This window comes from Triturus cristatus, chromosome 11 (assembly GCF_964204655.1).
Source record: "Triturus cristatus chromosome 11, aTriCri1.1, whole genome shotgun sequence".
Classification (NCBI taxonomy): Eukaryota; Metazoa; Chordata; class Amphibia; order Caudata; family Salamandridae; genus Triturus; species Triturus cristatus.
This window is the reverse complement of record NC_140594.1, coordinates 691,056,994-691,083,042: the sequence shown is the minus strand read 5'-3', so window position 1 is coordinate 691,083,042 and position 26,049 is coordinate 691,056,994.

Here is a 26,049-nt window from a genome sequence, read left to right as displayed (position 1 = left end):
GAGCAGTGGATACTCGAATCGCGAGCCAGGTTCAGTAACCCGCTCGTACATCCATTTGTGTACCGACTGAGTCAGCCCTCAAGCGCCATGCTCTTAGTGCAATGCGCGATCCATGGCGGATTGTATCGCCGAAGTGCAGCACATCAACAGTGCATCTGTTGCTCTTTCCCCAGTACCTGTACCATTATCAAGGCTGGGGGGGCGCCGCATTGTGCAGTTCATGCACGGCATCCACTAGATTTTGTCGGCGATATGCGGAGCACCAGACCAAGAGGCGTGTCAGAACGCGGAGCCGACCTCCGCTTCAATTATGCCCCCACTCCCGCCTTCTGAGTAAAAACGGGTCTGACACTTGCTTGGGCTGCACTTTGGAAATTTAATGCCACCATTAAAGCACTTTTAAATCATGCGATGTCCTCTCACAGCTCCTGGCGACGCGTTTCGGCGGATGCCTTCCTCAATGCCGGTTGTATGCTGGAAAGTTCAAAATTGAAAGAATTTCTCGGGTAGTCCATTTAAACCAGATGAATGATTCCCATTGGACATAGGTGTAGTCACAGAAAGAGGACTCGGAAAGTTCCTTAAGTAAGTACTGTACCCCTCTCTGAGTCCAAGGTTCCTCAGTGCAATGATCGCGTGTCAAGAGCAGTGGATACTCGAATCGCGAGCTAGGTTCAGTAACCCGCTCGTACATCCATTTGTGTACCGACTGAGTCAGCCCTCAAGCGCCATGCTCCTAGTGCAATGAGCGATCCATGGCGGATTGTATCGCCGAAGTGCAGCACATCAACAGTGCATCTGTTGCTCTTTCCCCAGTACCTGTACCATTATCAAGGCTGGGGGGGTGCCGCATTGTGCAGTTCATGCACGGGATCCACTAGATTTTGTCGGCGATATGCGGAGCACCAGACCAAGAGGCGTGTCAGAACGCGGAGCCGACCTCCGCTTCAATTATGCCACCACTCCCGCCTTCTGAGTAAAAACGGGTCTGACACTTGCTTGGGCTGCACTTTGGAAATTTAATGCCACCATTAAAGCACTTTTAAATCATGCGATGTCCTCTCACAGCTCCTGGTGACGCGTTTCGGCGGATGCCTTCCTCAATGCCGGTTGTATGCTGGAAAGTTCAAAATTGAAAGAATTTCTCGGGTAGTCCATTTAAACCAGATGAATGATTCCCATTGGACATAGGTGTAGTCACAGAAAGAGGACTCGGAAAGTTCCTTAAGTAAGTACTGTACCCCTCTCTGAGTCCAAGGTTCCTCAGTGCAATGATCGCGCTTCAAGAGCAGTGGATACTCGAATCGCGAGCCAGGTTCAGTAACCCGCTCGTACATCCATTTGTGTACCGACTGAGTCAGCCCTCAAGCGCCATGCTCCTAGTGCAATGCGCGATCCATGGCGGATTGTATCGCCGAAGTGCAGCACATCAACAGTGCATCTGTTGCTCTTTCCCCAGTACCTGTACCATTATCAAGGCTGGGGGGGCGCCGCATTGTGCAGTTCATGCACGGGATCCACTAGATTTTGTCGGCGATATGCGGAGCACCAGACCAAGAGGCGTGTCAGAACGCGGAGCCGACCTCCGCTTCAAATATGCCACCACTCCCGCCTTCTGAGTAAAAACGGGTCTGACACTTGCTTGGGCTGCACTTTGGAAATTTAATGCCACCATTAAAGCACTTTTAAATCACGCGATGTCCCCTCACAGCTCCTGGCGACGCGTTTCGGCGGATGCCTTCCTCAATGCCGGTTGTATGCTGGAAAGTTCAAAATTGAAAGAATTTCGCGGGTAGTCCATTTAAACCAGATGAATGATTCCCATTGGACATAGGTGTAGTCACAGAAAGAGGACTATATATCTTTCCTCAAACGTCCAATTAGCAGTGGGAGCACTTTCCAGTTGGTGCCCGCGCCGAGACCAGGAGAGGGTCTCGCAATGTTTATTATGACAAAAATAATGGCGCGGCACTCCTCTTGATGGTACGATGTTATTTATTTAAATCGTGTCTTTCTCCTACGCATTTCGAACCGTAGTTCCTGATCACAGTAGTGTATTGACTTAGTCCTTTTACAATTCTTACTTTTATATGCTTTCTATACTGGTGCATTGTGGATTATGTAGTATATCTTTTACCACGTTTGATATAACTTTATTTACCAGTTGACTATCTTAACTCTGGCATGGCCGGTGGCTTAGATGTCATGTTGTAAAGAGTATATTTAATGTTACACCCATCGTGTGCTCATTTCTTAAGTAAGGACAGCGCGCATATTAATTCTTGGTTAAGCCTCGAATTAAAGTAACCATTCCTGCATATTTAAACAGTCGATTTACCTGGTGTGTAATTTTGGACTGAGTGTCCTATTTACAGTAGCGGGCTAAGTGCCCTTAGCCTTTGCTATCGCATCTATGTCCACAGGACAGCCAGACAGAAATCATGCAACACTACATTTGTTCAATTGTTGTTAGATGATGGGCTTCACCTATTATAAACTTTCAATCAATACAATATCCCTCCTATATCACTTTGATGTTACCTCATTTTCAACATAATATTTATTGTCCCAACATATAGTATTTTGAAAAGTTTCTTGTCATTTCCAATTATATCCTTGGTTCATGCATTCAGTTCATTCTTTCAGTCTCATAAGTGCACATACATCTCCTCAGTCTGAACCAAGGGCTACCTCTTTGCCAAATTTGGAGTAATTCCGTTCAGCAGTTGGGGCAGTAGCCACGGCTAAAGATTCCTATGGAAAATTGCATGGGGAAAATGCGTTTTGGGACCCCCCTTTTTTCTTGGCCCCTGCTTGATGAATCAACCCAAAACTTGCAGGATAGGAGCGGACCGGAGTGCCCCACAAGTTTTGATAATTTTGCGAAGATTCGTCGACCGGCGCCAAAGTTATTGGAAACAGAATGTTGCGGATTTCCTATGGAAAATAGGTCCTAACTATAACTATCTACTGGCGACTGGCAGTAGATTATATATATATATATATATTCACTGAAAAAACCATAGGTTTCAGGGGCGTTATAGTTAGCTGGACTTTTCACTCGTACAAAACCATAGAAATTCCCCCGTTATAGTTAGTTCAGCTAACTATAACTCGCGCGCCCGCAATGCACTGCTGATGACGTCACATATTACATCACTCATGACATGGTCAGTGACATCACTCATGACATCACTGATGACATCTCAAATGACATCACTGATGACATCACTGATTACATCATCCAGTGTATGTGTGTTTTTCTGAAAATTACATATGTTTTATATATGTATATCTCAAGGTCGATGGAAGAATAAATGGGTATATAAGTGTCTAAATGGATGATTTGTTTTTGAAAAATTGATTGTATAACTGACTGATTAAGTGTATCTTAGTGAATACATGGCTTAGTGAGTAATGTTTAAATATGTAAATATCTGTATCAGTCTCTCACTTTGTGTATAAGTGGCTGCATGGGTTGGTGAGTAGCTACATGAGTGTCTATATAGGTTATTAGTTGTTTTTTTGAGTATCAGTATAAGTGTCTGATGTCTGTATGGTTCGGTGGGGGGTATTACGTAGTGCATAGGTGCATGAATGAGTGACTCACTGTTTGTATGTGTTGAAGACAGCATGTGTGCAGGACTGTATGGGTGGATGAGTGTGTGCATGGGTGTGTTAGTGAGTGAATGACTGTCTCAATAGTGTCTCTATGAGTAACTACATATGATTTAAACTAGTATATGTGACTATTGGTGTATATAAGTGAGTATATGTGAGAGTGAGAGATTGAAAGACTTCCTGTATGAATAAGTATGTGTTTCTCTAAGTGATTGTTAAAAAGACTAAGTATGTGTAAGTTTCTGTAGAAGTAAGTGTGGTGGTGTGTGTATAACTGTTTATGCAGGTAAACAGATGTTTGATTCTTTATTAGCATGAGTAACTATGTGTGTGAGTAACTTTATGGATGAGTGGCGTTGTGTAACAGGATGTATAGGTGTATGAGTACATATGATGAGTGAGTACATGTATGATTGACTGTATAGGACTGTTGGTGAATGAGTGGATGTGGATGTGGATCTTACAATTACTGAATAGGTTGTTGTAACTGGTATTGGGATGTCCGTTGTTTTGAAAATTTTAATTTCTATTTTTGAATGTGTGTATATAAGGTTATATTAGGGGGAGAGGAGGTCTGCCACTCTATCACAAGGATGATGTCATCAGTGATGTCATCAGTGATGTCATGAGTGATGTCACTGACCATGTCATGAGTGATGTAATATGTGACGTCATCAGCAGTGCATTGCGGGCGCGCGAGTTATAGTTAGCTGAACTAATTTTAACGGGGGAATTTCTATGGTTTTGTACGAGTGAAAAGTCCAGCTAACTATAACGCCCCTGAAACCTATGGTTTTTTCAGTGAATTTCTAAGGTTTTTTAAATGCTAATTCCTAGCTATAACGTGCCTGAAACCTATGTTTTTTCAGTGAATTTCAAAGGTTTTTTAAATGCTGATTTCTAGCTATGCCTACAGAGATAGGACATGTGAAGAAAGAAGGAAAAACACACAGAAAGAAAAAAAAGAAATGCAGAAAGAAGCAACAGAAGTCCTCAAAGACGAAGAAAAGTGCAGGAAGAAGTATAACGTGCAGAAAGAACAAACAGAAGAGCAGAAACAAGGCTTGTTGCAAAATCATCCTGTACCCTCAACTTTTCCAGACGGATACTGGCGGTAACTGAGTCTGACTAACCAGTCCTAGAGCCAGTGCTATGTTAAAAGACACTCAGAATACAGTGAAAACACCTACATACACTAGGGCACACTATGTGTTGGGGTCCCCCTGTGATTAGCATGACCTCCTCTGTAAGCCCCTATTATATAATAGGGCAGGGGATTAAAACTACCTCTTAAAACGCACCACAGGGCGTGTTTGAACACGTCACCTCATGCCCCGTCCCATCCCTTCCCCACTGTGTAAACACGCCCTGTAGCCGTTTTAAGTTGGGAGATTAAGTCTCCTTGAATCCTGAGGGTCCCTAGGGTCCAACTAGACCACTAGGTACCTCCAGTAAGCGCCACAGAGCTGCGTTGTAGAGAGGTGTAAAAAGTGGCACGGCCTGCACCACCTCTCTGCAACGCAGAGCAGTGGTGCTTACTGGAAGCACCTGGTGGGCTAGTTGGACCCCAGGGTCCCTCAGGATTGAAAGGGAATTATTTCCCCAACATAAAAACGCGCCACAGGGCCTGTGGGCGTTCTGAGTTGAGAGATTAAGTCCCCTTGAATCCTAAGGGTCCCTAGGGTCAAACTAGCCCACTAGGTACCTCCAGTAAGCGCCACAGAGCTGCGTTGCATGGAGGTGTAAAAAGGGGCGTGGCCTCAGAACACATGTCTGCAACGCAGCTCCCTGGCGCATACTGGAGATACCTGTTGGGCTAGTTGGCCCTCAGGGACCCTCAGTATTGAAGGGGAATTAATTCCTCAACTTACAACTGGCCAGGGGGCGCATTTGCAGAGTGCTGCAAGGAGGGGGCGTGGCCTCAGGCGCGATGCCGGTCTTTTATTTATTTATTTTTAAGAAGGAGGGCTGTGTGGCCCCCTTTCTTTTTCTAGTTTAGTAGCCCTGGGGACCCCATCCCCCAGGGCCTGCACCCTAATTTTTTTTGTTGAAAAAAATTAATTTGGCCCTCCCAAGGCCTTAATCGGCCATGGGGACCCCAACCCCCAGGCCATGGCCTTTTTTTAATTTTTTTATTCTTTAGGAGGGGGCTGTGTTGCCCCCCTCCCGGGGCCGGCCTTTGTTTTTTATTTTATTTTTTTAAATATATATTTATAGAAACACTTAGGACATGCTGGACAAACCGTATGTACCTATCAACATGACGATTTGCGTGATATTCATTAAAAGGCGACTATGCATACAATGAATCCACGTAGAATGTATTCACACTGCTAGTGAAGCTCTGACATGTCTGACACCCTACCGTGCCTAATCCCGGCGCCCCCGCTGGTGGGTACTCTCCAAGTAGACACCCTTGTCGTTTATTTATACAAACATGGGTAGCTATTGACGGGCACATTTAATACACATGCACACCAAGCCATTCAAAGGGGATTCGACAAAAATTCGACCAAACTATGCAAGAAACCCCCTCACGGTTAATAAAACACACAACCACCGCCGGATGTGTAATACTTTTTATTTTACTCTCTGGAAAGGAGACAAACCTCACTTGAGAGTCACAGCCTGCTCCTGGCTGAGCCCAATGCTGTGTTACACCCACCAGTGCCCGCCGAGTGCCACACACCTCTGTGTTGTATTCCACCAGCTAGTGCGTATGCTATGACACTCTCTAGCCCATATGCACTGTAACACCACCCCGTGAATATGTCATGCCACACTTGCCTTCGCACGGGTTATATTGCCCCATCTAACGTGCCTTCCTCGATGCCTATGTTATAAAGCACAGCGCTATGCCATACATATTACAATCTGGGATCCATATCTTTGTCACAGTGCATATGCAATGTTACACTACCCAGCACATATTTTATATTACAACTTTAGAGACTACTTAGGTTACACAACACTGCCCTGTGCATATTACACTCCAAGGCGCATATCACATAGCAAGCGCTAGTGCCTGTGCTATCTCGCGCTCTCCAATGAATCTGTCATTGCGCACAATGTATTGCATATTATATTTCATGCCCCGGTTCATCTTATATCACACTTTTTGGTGCATAGTTTATACCATATACTATATCTAGTTTTCATTTTCAATCGTGCTCTCAGGACTATGTTCTATATAACACTGCGTCCACCTACCCTTTTCACGGGCATTACATTTTGCGATGGGGGGTGGAGGGTCAGGGGATGTTTTTGCCAAGTGAGCCCGGAGTCACAGTCCCAAACGTCCTCTTCTTCCTGAATAAAAGTGAGATTATGCTGCATACTTGTTCATATTTTAAGTAGTTCGCACAGACACACATTTTGAAAACAATAAAATTCCTAATACCCACCTTCTATGAACAGTTAGCTTGCTGCCCCATCCACCTCCTCCCTATCCTCTGTTGTCTGAATCCATGGACTAGCCTCCTCTCTCCTGCCATGCATGGTCTGATGTGCTGCCACTGCCCTGCATTTAGCATGATGTACCAGTCCACTCATCCTGCCCTCCATTGCCCAATTCTATGGCCCATCATTGACCTCCTGCGTAGCCCCTGTGCTTTGCTTGCTGCCCCTATTCTCCTTCCCCCTGCCCTCCGATGTCTTTGTGCATGCCCCTGCTCAATCCTTTTTGACCACCATGTTCCATGGACCTGCCACTCCTATCTACTCTGGGTGTTCTGTTGAGCTGCCACTCCCCTACCACCTGCCTAGCATTGTCAGATGACTGTAACCTGTCCCTGCCACCTCCACCCTGCCTGTCTACATGCCATGCACCTATCCCCTTCCTCCTGTCTTCCATGGTCCATTTTACTGCCACACCCTTCTGCCCTCCCTGGTCTGTTGTGCTGCAACTGCTCCTCCTGCCTGCCCCGCGCGGTCTGTTGTGAGTCCCCTTCCCCTGAACTCTTTTGTCTGTGCCCAGGTCCTGACCCTCCCTTCTATCCTCCATGGTCCTTTGTACATGCCCCTGCACCCTCCTTCTTGCCCATCATAGCCATTGTGCTGCCACTAACCCTCCCGCTTGCCATGCATGGTCTTCTGTGCTGCCATGGCCCCTCCCACCTTCCCTGTGTGGTCAGCTAGCTGCTCCTGACCCCCTCCCACCTTCCCTCCATGGTCTGTGTGTATGCCATCATAGTCTTACTGATGCTCTCCATGGTGTGTCTTGTTTCCAGTGCCCATCCTGCCTGACCTCCATGGTCATCTTGCAGCTCCTGCCCTGCCCCTTTGCCCCCAGCCCTCTGTTTCCATGTGCAGACCCCTATTCCCTCCCTCCTGGCTTGTCGGTTCCATTGTAATGCCCCTGATCCGTCCCTCCTGCCCTTTATGGTCTGTTATGCTGCAGCTTTCTCTCCTGTCTGTCCATTATGGTCAGCTAACTACCATTGCCTCTTTCTCCTCTGTTGTCTGTTGTCCATGTGCTTGGTCCTGTCCCCTCCCTATTGCTTTCTATGGATTGTTGTGCTGCACTCCCGTGCCGCATGCCCTGTGTGGTGTATTGTGCTGCTGCAATCCCTGATGCCTGCCCTGTAGGGTCAGTTTGGTGCACCTCTCAATGTCCCTTCTGTCCTCTGTTATCCGAGTCCATGTCCCTACCCCAATTCCTCCTGCCTACCATGATCCAATGTACCATACTTGCAAACATTTTGAACTTGGTAAGAAGGAGATTTTGAAATAAAACTGGGGTATTGATTTTCCCCTTTCAGTTACATTGAAAAAGAGAAGATTGTAGAAAGGAAACAGATCATGTAAAGCCCATTTGAGCTTAAAAACATTGGACGTTTCCTGGCTGAAACTGGTCTGTTGAGATGTATGGTTGTATGACCACTGCCTCTTCCTTCTGCCCACAATGGTCTATTATATTGCCACAGCCTCTCTTGCCAGTCCTGTATTGTTGGTTTGTTGCCCCTGCCCCCCTTTCCACTGCCCTCTATAGTCTGTTGTGCTGCCACTGCTCTTCCTGCCTGCCTAGTGTGGTCAAATTGTTGCCTCTGCACTCTCCTACCTGCCTTCAATTTTCAGAGTCTGTGCCCCTGGCCTCTGCCTCTCAACAGTATCCCAATGAACAACTAGATTGCTAACATTCTATATTTATTACAAAAGTGTGGAATGCCTGACATCATCTTGATGTAATCAAAACTGTAATGCCTAGAGCATTTCCTTTAGAAATTACATATATGAGAGGGTCTTATTTGCATCAAAATTATGGTTAGTGCTCTAAAAAACTAAAATGAGGACATATTTTCTGAGTTTTCAAATAGCGACAAAGAACTTTTAAATTATTTGTAATCTTAGTTTTTTTATCCAGTTGACCACTTGATCAAATGTTGCATCCAAGGGGAGAGGGTGTGGTGTTACTTCCAGAGCTGCAGACTTTGCAACTGGGGAACCGGGTTGGAGTTTCTCCTTCAGCTCAACATTCTGTGATTCTGGTCAAATCACTTAATCTCCCCATGTCTACAACCAAAATGAATTTGATCTTCTGTGATGTAACCAATGTTCATGTAAAGCACTCCAATACCTGACAAGTGTGCACTATATAACACTGCAAATACACAAAAAATAAGTGTTTTACACACTTCTGTCATTGGGCTACATTTGGGCTACATCTGGGTGATATTTGAGCTACATTTGGGCTCTTTTGTCTCTGGTGGCCATTTTAGGAGATTTATTTGTTTTGAAGTTTCCTAATTTCCTCATTTACTGCATTCTCCTCAGTAGGAAATGCTTTCAGTTTTTTACTTTGATTCCATCAAGAAGGTATTCAGATATGTCACACATTTGCCATGAATTCTGAATGTTAGCACTCTAGTTGCTCATTAGATCACTGTAGTAAAGCTACTGCTCACCACGGAAGTCTGCTGCTAGTATTAGAAGTGCATGTTTCAGTCTGCATATCAGAATTTTTTAATGAAATAGAAGAGGATTTGAGAAGTCACTCAAAATGTGCCCTAATTTTTCTTTCTTCAGCACTAATCATAATTTCTATGGCAAAATGAACCCCCTCATTGTGTTCCTTTTTAAATTAAATGTTTTAAGTCTTACCAGTTTATTCCAATCAAGATGGCTTCAGGTGTGCCATACTTTTGTCATAAGTAAGACAGTAAGCGCTCTAGTCGTTCTTAAGAACACTCTGGGACATTCTGTCATTGGGCTATACTTGGGCTACATCTGGGTGATATTTGGGCTACATTTGGGCTCTTTTGTCTCTGGTGGCCATCTTGGGAGATTTATTTGTTATGAAGATTCCTAATTTCCTCATTTACTGCAGTCTACTCAGTAGGAAATACTTTCATTTTTTTACTTTGATTCCATCAAGAAGGCATTCAGATGTGTCACACATTTTCCATAAATTCTGAATGTTAGCACTCTAGTTGCTCATTAGATCACTGTAGTACAGCTACTGCTCACCAGGCAAGTCTGCTGCTGGTATTCAAAGTGCATGTTTCAGTCTGCATGTCAGAATGTTTTTATGAAATAAAAGAGGATTTCAGAAGTCAAAATGTGCCCTAGTTTTTCTTTCTGCAGCACTAATCATAATTTATATGGCAAAATGAACCCCCTCATTTTGTTCCTTTGTAAATTAAATGTTTTAAGTGTTACCACTTTATTCCAATCAAGATGGCTTCAGGTGTGCCATACTTTTGTCATAAGTAAGACTGTTAGCGCTCTAGTTGTTCTTTAGAGCACTCTGGGAAACTGCAGTAGAACACAAAGGAATCAACTGACAGTCTCTGCCCTTGTTGGATGTACATGTTTTACTGAGAATGTCAGACTTCATTCTTACATTCCTGAGAAAGATAATGTGAATTTACAGAAAATATGCTCTCAGTTTAGCTTATAGATCACCTTCCAAACCTCTGTGGGAAAAGTATGAGAAAATAGTTTTCTCTCAAACATGGTTCGTGATATCACAGCAGAAGGCTTTTTCACATGGTAAAATCACCTTAGAACACACCACAATTCCTAAAATGAGTGTGGTACCATCAACACATGATTTATAATGTAACTAAAGTCTTAAAACCTTCTATTAACTGCAATGCTTTTTAATGAGGTGCTATCATGTATATTGGTCCCAAGATGGCTGCCAACACTTCATGGATGAAGTACTGACAGCCAATCAGATCTCACGATGAGATGTGTGGCTAGGCTCCGCCCAGATATGTATGTGATTTTACTTTTGATTTTCTCAGGAACTACTGAACAGATTGACACCATATATGCAAAAGGCACATGCCTGACCTGAGGACTACCTCTTTGCCAAATTTCAAGTAATTCTGTTCAGCCGTTCGGGCTGTACCTTGGACTAAAGGTCCCTATGGAAAATTGCATGGGGAAAACGCATTTTGGGACCCCCCTTTTTTCTCAGCCCCTGCTTGACGAATGCCCCCGAGATTTTCAGGGTAGGAGCGGAGCGGAGCACCCCACCTATTTTGAAAATTTTGCGAGGATTCGTCAACCGGCGCCAAAGTTATTCCAAATAGAATGTTGCGGATTTCCTAAGGAAACACGGTCCTAACTATAACTATCTACTGGCGACCGCCAGTAGATAATATATATGTATATATATATATATATATATATATATATATATATATATATATATATATATATATATATATATTCACTGAAAAAACCATAGGTTTCACACATGTTATAGTTAGCTGGACATTTCACTCGTAAAAAACCATTGAAATTCCCCCGTTATAGTTAGTTCAGCTAACTATAACTCGCGCGACCGCAATCCACTGCTGATGATGTCACATATTACATCACTCATGACATGGTCAGTGACATCACTCATGACAACACTCATGACATCACTGATGACATCATCCAGTGAATATGTGTCTTTCTGAAAAATAAATATTTTTTATATATGTATATCTAAAGGTTCATGGAAGAATAAATAGGTAAATAAGTGTCTAAATGGATGTTTTTTTTGTAAAATTAATTATATAACTGACTTATTAACAGTATCTTAGTGAATACAGTGATGTAATATGTGACGTCATCAGCAGTGGATTGCGGTCGCGCGAGTTATAGTTAGCTGAACTAACTATAACGGGGGAATTTCAATGGTTTTTTACGAGTGAAATGTCCAGCTAACTATAACATGTGTGAAACCTATGGTTTTTTCAGTGGATTTGCAAGGTTTTTTAAATGCTAATTCCTAACTATAATGTGTGTGAAACCTATGGTTTTTTAAGTGAATTTGCAAGGTTTTTTAAATGCTAATTTCTAACTGTAACGTGTGTGAAACCTATGTTTTTTTTAGTGAATTTGTAAGGTTTTTTAAATGCTAATTTATCTATGTATTATAATATTTTTTATATATTTATTTTACAATAAACTACCTATGTATATAGTTATATATTGACTGTATCCTGTAATATGGAATGGCTCAGCTCTTTTTTTTTTAATTTGGATAAAGTTGAACAGCATAGTTAATATCTTCTATAAAGTTATAAACAGTTTAAAATGTTTTTTTAAGGGTTTTTCACGGTGAGCGCACGGTGCGCGCACCACGCGATTTTTTGAAAAAAAATAAAAAAAAATTTTCACCCTTCGGGGTCCTTCAGGGACCCCCTGACAAAGGCTAGGGGGTCAGGCACTCTCTACCCTGCCCCCTTTTCACGTTCTAGACCTTTCTTTTTCACTGTCACACACAAAATGGCGTCCGACACTTCCTGATTTCGACCGATTGGAATGTTGACTGATATCTAACCACCAATCAGAATTACGCTCGCGGACATTTGGTGCTCGCACCGTGTGCGCACCGTGCATGCACGGTGCGCGCATATAGATATTTATGTACTTTTAACTGCAATTTTCTCAGGAACTACTGAACAGATTGACACCATATATGCAAAAGGCACATGCCTGACCTCAGGACTACCTCTTTGCCAAATTTCAAGTAATTCTGTTCAGCCGTTCGGGCTGTACCTTCGACTAAAGGTCCTACGGGAAAATGCATGGGGAAAACGCATTTTGGGACCCCCCTTTTTTCTCAGCCCCCGCTTGACGAATCACCCCGAGACTTTCTGGGTAGGAGCTGAGCGGAGCGCCCCATTAGTTTTGAAAATTTCCCGAAGATAAGTCAACCGGCGCCAAAGTTATTCAAAATAGAATTTTCAGATTTCCTATGGGAACTCGGTCCTAACTATAACTATCTACTGGCGACCGCCAGTAGATAATATATATATTATCTACTGGCGGTCGATCCGTGAAGTTGGGGCCGAGAAAAAAGGGGGGTCCCAAAACGCATTTTCCCCATGCAATTTCCCATAGGATCTGTTGTTGCAGCTACAGCCTGAACCGCTGAACGGAATGACACCAAATTTGGTAAAGAGGTAGTCCTCAGTTCGGACTCGTGCCTTTTGCATATTTGATGTGAATCTGTTCAGTAGTTCCTGAGAAAATTAGGATAAAAAAGTTAGTGATATCTATGGCCGCGGAGGATCCGCGGACCGTACCCGCACCGTAAGCGCACTCTCCCCGAACGGAGCGCGCACCCTCCCGATCGCGCGCTGAATGCTAATTGGCTGTCGAGCGTCTCTTTACATTCAAAACCAGGAACTGTTGGCGGCCATTTTCTGCCTTGGTAGAAGCGAGGCTGAAGATGGAAGGGGAATAAGTGTGTAAAAGATATAAAGGGGGCAGAGTGGAAATACTCTGACCCTCTAGATCTGCTTAGGGGGTCCCAGAAGGACCCCTGTGGCCCCCCTTTTTTTTAAAAAGAAAAGCGGCGAAATGCACGCATGGTGCCCGCGTCCTATCGCGTTGGATGCACGGATTCTCTCGCGGTGGGTGCGCGGATCCACAGCAACGTTTTTTGAAAAATGACAAGAAATCATTGGTTGTATAACAACTTTCTACACTGAAAGATAGGGTGTATATTTTTGTTTTTTAAAGGTATGATTGTTATTGGTTAACAAAAACAGATTGTAAGGAACATTATATATGATAAGCTGATATGTTGAAAAGTCAAGCACACTTCCTGTCTTGTGTAGGAACATTGTGTGCTGAACTTGTGACCTGTGAGCTCAGTGCAGTGTTCCATGACCTGTTTCTATGGTAACAGGCAGAAGGCAGATTGGGGGAAGGGTTGAAATGTATTTCAGTTGGAAAGGGTTGAAATGTTTATGTGCGAAGGATTGTGATTTGATGTTTACATATATATGTGTGGAAAATGAAAGGGAAACTTTTCCATTCTTTGCTTTTGCTGAGAGGTGCACAGTGCAAAGATTTTGTAAAAGAAAATATGGTGAGTGATTGATATACTCCTTAATCTACAAAAGAACTTGAAAGATGAGTTATTTAATTGTGAGGGGATGTATGTAGACTATTTTGATTTTAATCAGACTAATGTATTTTTCCTACTAAAGTGTAGGGAGTACTTTTTTTCTCTACAATGTGTGTGCATGTAGAAACCACTCTGTGATAGGCTTTTGTGTTTTTCATGTGTTTGTAGACAGACAACTGTGCAGTTTTTATATTTTGGTAGAATTAGAAACCAGTCATTGTTTATGAATTTGTGAAATGAGTTATGTTATGTTTCTATACTAAAATGTAGTACTACTTCTAGATGAAGAAATGTGTTTTGGTATAGTGCAAGGGATAGTGTTGTTTGTCTAGAATCACATAGTGAGTCTGTGTGCATTTGGGAACAACTGTGAGAGAAGCATTTGGTAATATCGTGTATTTGCTGACAGATAACTGTTTTAAAACCAGTCAGGTTGTCAAGTTTTAGTAGCATTAGAAGACAATTATGGCTTATGCTTTCATTAAATGAGTGAGGCATTGACAGTAAATTGCAGTCGTGAAATATGTAGATTGTGTGCAGTTCCCTTACCACTTGCACTGTAGTGAATGAATTTTGGTAAGCTCATAGGGATAGTGGTGCTTGTCTAGAATCACACTGTGAGTTAGTGTGTATTTGGGATCAGTGTGAGAGAATCATTTGGTAACATCATGTATTTGCTGACAGATTACTGTTTTAAAATCTGTCATGTTGTAAAGTTTTAGTAGCATTAGAATCCAGTCTTTGCTTATATGTTGATTACATGAGTCATGCTTTGACACTGATGTGCTGTACTTAAATATGTAGATTGTGTGCAGTACCATTAACTCTTCCAGACTAGTGAATGAGTTTTGGTAAACTCCTAGGATAGTGTTGCTTGTCTAAAATTACACTGTGAGTCTGTGTGCATTTGGGTAAGGATTGTGAGAGAAGCATTTGGTAACATCGCGTATTTGCTGACAGATAACTGTTTTAAAACCTGTCATGTTGTCAAGTTTTAGTAGCATTAGAAGACAGTTATGGCTTATGCTTTCATTATATGAGTCAGGCATTGAGAGTAAATTGCAGTCGTGAAATATGTAGATTGTGTGCAGTTCCTTTATCACTTCCAGTGTAGTGAATGAGTTTTGGTAAACTCCTAGGGATACTGGTGCTTGTCTAGAATCACACTGTGAGTCTTTGTGCATCTGGGAACCACAGTGAAAGAAGTTTTTGGTAACATTGTGTATTTGCTGGGAGAAAACTGTTTTAAAACCTGTCATGTTGTCAAGTTTTAGTGGCATTAGAAGCCAGTCTTTGCTTATGCGTTGATTAAATGAGTCACGCATTGACACTAAAGTGCAGTCGTGAAATATGTAGATTGTGTGCAGTTCCCTTACCACTTCCACTGTAGTGAATGAGTTTTGGTAAGCTACTAGGGATAGTGTTGTTTGTCTAGAATCACACTGTGAGTCTGTGTGTATTTGGGAACCACTGTGAGAGAAGTGTTTGGTAACATCGTGTATTTGCTGACAGAAAACTGTTTTAAAACTTGTCATGTTGTCAAGTTTTAGTAGCATTAGAAGCCAGTCTTTGCTTATGTGTTGATTACATGAGTCAGGCATTGACACTAAAGTGCAGTCGTGAAATATGTAGATTGTGTGCAGTTCCCTTATCACTTCCAGTGTAGTGAATGAGTTTTGGTTAACTCCTAGGGATACTGGTGCTTGTCTAGAATCACACTGTGAGTCTTTGTACATTTGGGAACCACAGTGAAAGAAGCGTTTGGTAACATTGTGTATTTGCTGACAGAAAACTGTTTTAAAACCTGTCATGTTGTCAAGTTTTAGTAGCATTAGAAGCCAGTCTTTGCTTATGCGTTGATTAAATTAGTCAGGCATTGACACTAAAGTGCAGTCGTGAAATATGTAGATTGTGTGCAGTTCCCTTACCACTTCCACTGTAGTGAATGAGTTTTGGTAAGCTGCTAGGGAAAGTGTTGTTTGTCTAGAATCACACTGTGAGTCTGTGTGTATTTGGGAACCACTGTGAGAGAAGTGTTTGGTAACATCGTGTATTTGCTGACAGATAAGTGTTGTAAAACATGTCATGTTGTCAAGTTTTAGTAGCATTAGAAGACAGTTATGGCTTATGTTTTCATTATATGAGTCAGGCATTGACAGTAAATTACAGTTGTGAAATATGTAGATTGTTTTTTTTTTTTTGTCCTCATATGTCACTTTCCACCCTTTCTCTCTTGGTGACGCCCTAGGGTGTTAATTCTCTGATATAATGGAAGGATCCTTCTGATTTGAAAAGCCTAAGGGAGGAAAATTACAAGAACTTAACTCCGACTATTCCACAACAAAGAGATCCGCCAAGAGATTAAAAGCAACTTAATCATAGGACCGGACTTTGCCGATAATTTAACTTTAAATTCAAACTTCTATATATGTCCCAGCCCTTCACCCATAGTGTTCAAAAAATAGAGACCAAAATCTAAACTTCTTTTCTTTCTGAGGAACAGCCATATCTAGTTTTCCAGTAGATCTCATAGCTTTTATCTAGGTTAAAACTGTCGGAGAGTCAGGAGAAACCCAGAGTTTACAAATTTCCCTGCGGGCCAGCAGAATAGCATAAAACACTAGGGGTGGGCGGAATTTGCGTAATCGCGTTACGCAAATCTCCGCGAAACGGTAAAAAATCTCCGCGAACATGCAGAAATTCCGCGAACACGCGAAATTGCTTGTTCGCGATACTTTTTTCCTGTTCGCGATCGCTGCTTGCGTGCTCGGGGTGAAATATCTCGCGAACACGCATCTGGAGAACGCGAACAAGCAAAAAATTTCGCGAAGTTGCGGAACGTAGATTTTTTTGCAATTTCGCGTTCTCCGCGGAACGCGAAATTACCCAAATTTCGCAAATTCCGCGAACGGAACGGAATTTACCGCCCAGGCCTATAAAACACTAACTTCATTTTATCGTCCAAACTCTTGGATTGTAGATCCACTCTGCCAGTAATAATAGTTTCGGGGCTTACCTTTATTCTTTGCTTTAAAATTGTTGATAAGCAGTTACTTACAGCATCCCAAAATATCTTGATTCCCGGGCACGTAACAAACATATGGATATCGTCCTCGTTTGGACTGTTGCATTTAGGACATCTCACTTCACCACCATTTTTAAATTTGGCCAACCTCTTTGGAGTCCAATATGCCCTGTGGAGAGTGAACAGATGATTCCTCCTTAAATTTGCAGGTTTTACCAACTTATATAGAATCAACATAGTTACTTGCCATTGTTCTTCTGTCGCAATCCTCGGCAAGCACTCTCTCCAAAGGGACTCCGGCAACAAAAAGGGGCCATCTTCCAGCTCGATAATATCCCAATACCACATCGCGACCTCCTTTTTAAAAGAAACGTCCAGTACCAATTTTTCTTCAAAGTCATTATGGCGACCAATAAGATGACCTTTCCCTATGGCCCAGCTTTGTATCTGAAGATATTTAAATTTTGAAAACTTAGTGCCCCAAACCAACTCACATTCAGACCATGGTAATAAAATACCTTCAACAAACATATCGCCCCACTTTTGGGGACCTTCTGCTTTTAAAGTCCTTGCCAGTGCATCAGCCGTCCAGCTTGGAGCGCCCGGAGTTTCCCAAATTGGTGCTCCTGCACTGAAATACGGGATATTTATAGTTCTTCTGACCCGATACCAGACCATGGCCAAATCTCTCAAAGTCTTCAATCTTACTTTTTTAAAGTACTTTGGATCTGAAAATTTGTACATAAAACCAAACTGCTTAACCCCCTCGATATTTAGCAAAGCAGAGAATAATTCCCCATTAACTGAGCTCCCTGGGTTTCCCAAAAGCATTCTGCAGTTTTTGAGGAGAAAGGCCCAAGAATAAATCTGAAAGTCCGGGGCTGCCAGGCCCCCCTTTATATACTTCCTCCTGATCTTTTTCCATGAAAGCCTGGATCCCTTAGAGGACCATATAAATGAAGCAATTTCACTTTGCAGTTTTGCCAACCCCTTTTTTTCAAACATTAGGGGGATAGAATCAAATAAAAAAGTTAACTTCGGCAGGACCATCATCTTAATCAAATTAACACGGTCGAAAATAGTTAGTGGAAGATGTTTCCAGCCTTTCATCAAACTAGAAATATCCTTCCCTATTTTGAGGACATTTGTTGTGGCAATTTGTGTAATATCTTGAGTTATTTGGAGCCCTAAATATCTGATCTGCCTTTTGGGAATTATAGCGCCCGTTGCCAAATTCCACGACATGATTTCCGTTTTGTCCGTGTTCAGACAATATTCTGAAACTGCACCAAAGTCCTTTGTAATTGTTTCTATCCTTGCTAATGATTGGTTCAAATCTGATGTAAAAATGACTATATCATCAGCATAGAGACCAATCTTCTTAGACCATTGCTGACATATAAAAGGAGGAATACTATCTGCCCCTCTAATTTTGCAAGCCAACGGTTCAATATAAAGATCGAATAACAGAGGGGAAAGGGGACAACCCTGCCTTGTACCCCTCATGACCTTAATAGATTTAGTTAAAACTCCATTAACTAAAACCCTTGAAGTAGGTGACTGATAAAGAGAGACCAAAGATTGAGCAAAGTGTCTCCCCAGACGCAGATGCATAATTAAAGCCTTCAAAAAAATCCAGTTAACGCGATCGAAAGCTTTAGCTGCATCCAAGGCAATAATTGCCAAGGGGAGCTTCTGATCGGTGGCAACATCAATGCTCGCTATCAAAGAAAATGTTAATTCTTTAAGGAATCAATTCTTAATAAACCCTTTCTGATCTTCATGGACTATACCGGGGATCACCTTAGCAAGCCTATCTTCCAAAATCTTTGCATAAAGTTTGTAATCACTGTTTAGCAATGAAATAGGCCTATATGATTCCATACATCTTGGTAATTTCCCTGTTTTAAGAATAACGACTATATTAGCCTGATTCCAAGAGGCAGGGAGCGCTACATTACCATGAAAAACTCCATTAAATAGTTTAAGCAATAGCGGCAAAAGGCTCGCTGATAAAGTTTTATATACCTCAACTGAGAGGCCATCTGGGCCAGGGGTCTTTCCTGTTTTAGCTTGTTTAATAGCCTCATCTAATTCCCCTGGAGAAATATCTTGATCCAGAAAATACTGCAAATCCTCAGTCAGAGGATTTAGAAATTTCAGCCAGTCCTCTATCTGCTTCGTATCCGGGACCAAATCTTCCCTATATACCGCTGTAAAATATCTAAAGAAGGCTTCCACAATATCTTTAGTCTCTGTAGCTAGGTCGCCTAGCTCGCTTATTTTCACTTCTTTGATCGTGTTCCTAATCCGGTCTTTCCTAGCCTTCCAAGCAAGTAATTTGCTTGTAGCCTCCCCATATTCAAAATGCGCTAATCTGCTAGCCTCCCATTTTTCTTTTACTCGATTATTAACAACCGAAGATAATTTTCCTTTCAACTCCACCAGCTTTTGAATAACCTCTTCCTTCTGCACTCTCTCCCTATTTACAAGTTCTGCTTCACTCTGCCTGATTTCTACTTCCAATCCTGCTACTTCAGAAAAATACTTCCTTCTTCTACTGGCTGCCATAGCACCTAATCTACCTCGCAAATAAGCCTTCGTTGTCTCCCACACAATATCTATTTTGGCTGTGCCCAGATTTTGTTCAACAAAAATCTCAAGTTCTTGCTGGAGGGACTGCATTGCTCCTTGATCATATAAAACTGTGCGATCCAACCTCCAAACTGAATCCAAATCACGCTTCCCAAGCACAAGTTCTAGAATAACCGCCGAGTGATCCGACAAATGTACCCCAACATGCATACTATTTTTTACCTTGCCTAGTAATCTTGAATCGATTAAAAAATAGTCGATTCTGGATTTATGTTGATATTTTTTATTATAGAAGGTATACCCAACATTCTGGCCTGCCCTCTGTCGCCATACATCACATAATCCAAATTGCTCCATCAGGCCTCTTACTCTGCATGCCATTTTATTGTTCACCAAAGCCCTACTACTCATCGAGCGGTCTAACCTAGGGTCCAATACTGTATTAAAATCTCCAGCAAAAATTATATATCCCGAAAGGCCGATCATCTCCTTAGCTAATTCATCTAATGGACCAACATCATCTTGATTTGGCCCATAGTAGCCGATAACATTATATATAAGGCCAGCAACCTTATATTTACTATTAGCCACCTGCCACTAATATCTGCCTTTTTACCCTCAATCTGACAATCCAGTCCCTTTCTAACCAATAGAACAATTCCTTTCGTAACTAATGTCTGTGGTGTATAAAAAACATAATCTAACCATGGGAGTGAACCAATAAATTTCTTGCTTTCTTCTTCCGTTAGATGAGACTCTTGAAGAATGATAATATTAACTGGAGCATCTTTCAAATATCTCATGATCCTATCTCTCCTGTTCTTACCCCTTAACCCATTAACATTCCATGACATCCAACTCACTACATCCATTCTGTCCTCCAACATCGTTTCCACTATTTATCACTACCTAACACCCAACTGCAAGCCATATCTATATCCATAACCGTGACATATGAGAACATTTTAGAACTTTTTCCCCCTACCCTAGCTCCCAAACCCTCCAACCCTAACCCCCCCCATTCCCTTCCCTGAACCCCAAAACCCCCCTCCCGGGAAAACCCATCCATTAACCTAAGGCCCAAGCCTGGGCCTATTGAGTGCCGGCTCTAGTGAACTGTCACCATACTTTTTTTTTTTAGCATCCATAGCCTAAATAAATCTTATATTTTTTTTTTTTTTTTTTTTTCCCATCACGTTATAGGCCTCCAGCCTGGCAATACTCCAAAAAACTATCTACCTCCTCTACTGCCGTAAAAGTATGCATCTTGTTATTCCACATCACTTTTAAGAATGCCGGAAATTTCAACTGGACTGTAGCACCTAGCTTCCTTAGAGGTTCAATTCTCTTGCCCAACTCCCACTGTTTGTTTGCTGTCAGTATGGAAAGGTCCGACCTGACCTCGATTCTTGCCTCTCCAACCATTAAACGACCCTTCTTCAATGCTGCTGTAAGTATTTTCTCTTTTAGCCCATAAGTTAAAAAATTTATCAGAATCTTCCTGGGCTTCGAACGATTTGGATTCAATTTGAAGGGATCACGGTGGACCCTTTGAATATCTTGAGCAATCTCGTCCTCAGTTTCCTCCAGCTGTAGCTCTGTTTTTAATAAATGAGCAATAAAGCTCTTTAGATCTGACCCTTCCTTCCCCTCTGGAAGCCTCAAAATGTTTAAATTGTTTCTTCGCTGTAAGTTCTCCAATTTTTCCAGGCGATCCTCATAGGTCTTTTCTCTAGACTTGACCTGCTCTAACTCTTTACAATTATCGTCAAGCTTGGCATGTACCACCTTAACCTCCTCCTCAAGGGAAGTCATGCGCACATTTAACTCATCAAATCTAGCTTCTAATAAACCCACTGCCTCTCTAATACCATCCTGTTTGACCTTAGACTCCTCAAACCCCCTATGCATATCCAAGTCAAGCTTTTTTAACAGGGTAATAACAACTGTATCTGGGTGGGGCCCCCCCTCTGTAACTTCAGCCGCTATATCATTACAATGTGGACCTGTATTTAAATTTAAATTCGGCGTCTCTACTATAGCGGAGGGAATAGCCTGACAAGGTTTATCCAGTAATACATCAATTTCCCCATCCAATTTAGAAGCCTCTAAATTTTCTGCTTCCATCTCGGCTTCGATCTATAAAGGCTTATATCTATTAGGACTCAGATAATCTAGCCAACCACCCGAGATAGCCTTAAAATCCACAGAATCTGATTCGTTTTCGACAGGTTTAGCATAGACTGTATCTATTGAGCTTATATCTTTTGAAAGTATATGTACTCTGGGAACCGGCTTAAAATAAGCATTTAAAGAGGGGTTGGAATTGATTTTCTTATTTAATAGCCCGGCCTTGTGTGGTTGCTTAATATATTTTTTTGAGTGGTTACGGGGTTTGCAACCCAGTTGTAGGACCTCACTTTCCCTCACTTCTACCTTGCTTATACTTCTAAGCTCATAGCCCTTGTTAATCTTGTGAGAAATTTTTGTACTATCTTTTGTGCGAGTACCTCCCTCCTTTTCCTCTGCCTCTAAAAAGTTATTTGCAGCATTAGAAGCAGCTCCCAAAACCTGCGCATCCAAATGGGGTAGGGACGACAGGGAAAGCTTAGGATCTCGCTTGCTGGCAGTCCCCCTTCCCACAGCCCCACCCGCACTGAACTGAACTCTGGACGCCGCCCGCCTCCCTCTACCTCGCTCAATGACGGCACGACTCCAGCGTCCAGAACCCGTTGTTCCTCCTGCTGCTGCTGCCACTACCGGAGAGAGCTCCTCCGTTGATCTCTCCGAAAGCCCCACCTCCGGATCCGCCGGTTTCTGAGGTAAGGTTTCCTCCTCCTCTTGCTCCGTAGCATTCGCCATACACTGCCGCCGAAAAAGCCGAAGAAGTAAAAAAGAAGTTTTTCCACAATGACGGGATTCAGCGGTAAGCAGCGATTAAAGCACCGAACATGGAAATATTTGCACCGTGCTTCCACTCTGATAGAAGTAGCACAATGGACGCTAGTTCAACAGACACTCGATCATCACGCCACTGAGCCGACACTCCCGACCAGTCACACTAGCTGGCCGCCATGTTTTCCCTTCTCTTTCATCGTGAAATATGTAGATTGTGTGCAGTTCCCTTACCACTTGCACTGTAGTGAATGAGTTTTGGTAAACTCATAGGGATAGTGGTGCTTGTCTAGAATCACACTGTGAGTTAGTGTGTATTTGGGATCACTGTGAGAGAAGCATTTGGTAACATCATGTATTTGCTGACAGATAACTGGTTTAAAACCTGTCATGTTGTGAAGTTTTAGTAGGATTAGAATCCAGTCTTTGCTTATGCGTTGATTAAATGAGTCATGCTTTGACACTGATGTGGTGTACTTAAATATGTAGATTGTGTGCAGTACCATTAACTCTTCCAGAGTAGTGAATGAGTTTTGGTAAACTCCTAGGATAGTGTTGCTTGTCTAAAATCACACTGTGAGTCTGTGCATTTGGGTAAGGATTGTGAGAGAAGCATTTGGTAACATCGTGTATTTGCTGACAGATAACTGTTTTAAAACCTGTCATGTTGTCAGGTTTTAGTAGCATTAGAAGACAGTTATGGCTTATTCTTTCATTATATGAGTCAGGCACTGACAGTAAATTGCAGTCGTGAAATATGTAGATTGTGTGCAGTTCCTTTATCACTTCCAGTGTAGTGAATGAGTTTTGGTAAACTCCTAGGGATACTGGTGCTTGTCTAGAATCACACTGTGAGTCTTTGTGCATTTGGGAACCACTGTGAAAGAAGCGTTTGGTAACATCGTGTATTTGCTGACAGAAAACTGTTTTAAAACTTGTCATGTTGTCAAGTTTTAGTAGTATTAGAAGCCAGTCATTGCTTATGCTTTGATTATATGAGTCAGGCTTTGACATAAAAGTGCAGTCCTGAAATATGAAGATTGTGTGCAGTTCGCTTACCACTTCCACAGTAGTGAATGATTTTTGGTAAACTCCTAGGTATAGTGGTTGTTGTCTAGAATCACACTGTGAGTCTGTGTGCATTTGAGAACAACTGTGAGAGAAGCATTTGGTAACATTGTGTATTTGCTGACAGATAACTAATTTAAAACCTCTCATGTTGTCAAGTTTTAGTAGCATTAGAAGTTAGTCTTTGCTTATGCATTGATAAAATGAGTCAGGGTTTGACACTAAGGTGCAGTACCATGTACTATTCTGTTCACTGTGGCAGAACTGAAAATTTAAAAGTTTTACCTAAGCACTGTCCTAGAAGTAGTCTGATTATTTAGTCAGTTTCTAAGTACCAAATAGATTGCTTCAAGTAAAAGTGTTCTGACATACTATACACTTGTCTTTTACACCTTCAATTCCCTAGTCAGTATCCATACACTTCCAGGAAACATCCTGTCACTTCCTTTTTGCAGTCCTCTAGAGACCCATTCAACAGCATGTACTAATCCATTGACTGTGCCAAAACTCAAACACTTATAAATTCACCTAGACACTCTCTTTCCAGTACTCTAATGATTCAGTCACTGCCTAAGTATTCAAGCACTGAGCCAGGTCTTAGCACATGGACTACGTCAAACCCATATCCACTATGCATGCAGTCCTCTAACCACCTACACACTTGTCTTTCACACCTTCAATTCCCCAGTCAGTATCCGTTCACTTCCAGCAAACACCCTGTCACTGCCGTTGCACTCCTCTAGTGACCCATTCAGCATCATGTACTAATCCATTCACAGCGCCAAACTTTAATAAATTCACCCAGGCACTCTCCTTGCAGTACTCTAATCATTCAGTCAGTACCCAAGTACTCATCCAGTGACCCAGGCCTTAGTATATGGACAGCTTCAAACCCTTATCCTCTATGCATGCAGTCCTCTAACCACCTACACAATTGTCTTTCTCACATTCAATTCCCTAATCAGTATCCATACACTTCCAGGAAATACCCTGTCACTCCTTTTGCAGTCCTCTAGTGACCCATTCAGCACCATGTACTAATCCATTCACTGTGCTAAAACCCAAACACTTATAAATTCACCGAGATGCTATCTTTGCAGTACTCTAATCATTCAGTCAATGCCTAAGTATTCATGCACTGAGCCAGGCCTTAGCACATTGACTGCTTCAAACCCCTATGCACTATGCATGCAGTCTTATAACCACCTAGACACTTGTCTTTCACACTTTCAATTTCCTAGTCAGTATCCATACAGTCCAGCACTTGACACTGCCTTTGCACTCCTCTAGTGACCCATTCAGTACCAAGTACTAATCCATTCCCTGTGCGAAAAGCCTAGCACTTATAAATTCACCTAGGCACACTCCTTGCTGTACTCTAATCATTCAGTCAGTACGCAAGTAGTCATGCAGTGAGCCAGGCCTTAGCACATGGACTGCTTTAAATGCCTATGCAGTATGGATGCAGTCCTCTAATCACCTACACAGTTGTGTTTCACACCTTCATTTCCCTAGTTAGTATTCATACTCTTCTAGCAAACACCCTGTCACTCACCCAGTGTGTCTCCTTATAGTACTGTAATTATTTAGTCAGTTAGCATGTAGTCTTTTAGTGAGGTAGTCTTTAGGGCATGAACTGCTTCAAAGTAGTATGCACTATGCATGTAGTGTTTTAACGATCGTCACACTTGTGGTTCAGGGCTATAGTTTCTTGGTCAGTTTTTATATAAAATGTGTTTGTACAGTAATGGAATAGTATAAATTTGAAAGTTATTAATATACATTTACTTGTGATTCTTTTTTACAGATACAGAACAGGAGTGTTTCTCATCTGTTTGCACTCTTCTCGTGCAAGATTGTTTGGATGAAGGGTCCTTAGGTGTTTCATCATACTTGCTGTGCCGCACAAGTATTTTTTGTTAGGATCCCCTCGTAACAGAACTCTTTGGCAAATCTTGCGAGTGAAGAAGGTGGCATTGGTCTTTGTTTTCTCCTTGGAAAAAGTAAAAAATTTCCTCACCACTGAAGAAAAACGTTGTTGGTGTGGTGCCTTCTGCAAAACATTTTCTTCAGATTCGGTAAATATTTTAAAGCGGCAACATTTACAGTTTTTTTGTAAGATAAACTTATAAAATTTTGTTAGCTGTATGCATTTTATATATCTGTGATTTGTTTCTTGTGGTATTTTCTTGAGAATACCATGTATTTTTTTTTTTAACAATCTTTCTTATTTTCCAGGTCTGTCATCGACATCCATTGTCCCCACAGTAGTGTTCCGCCTTGTTGTTTTTTGTTATCGTTGTTACATTTTGTTTATTAGTTTATTGTTCATATATATGTTAATAAAAAAATAAAGTTTGAAAATAGTTTTTCGTTTATATATTTATTATTATAAAAAATAAAGTTTGAAAAAAATTATTAACGTTTTTGGTTGTTCTCTTAACTGCTGTGTGACTCTTTCTTGTTCTTATTACTGTTATTTGAT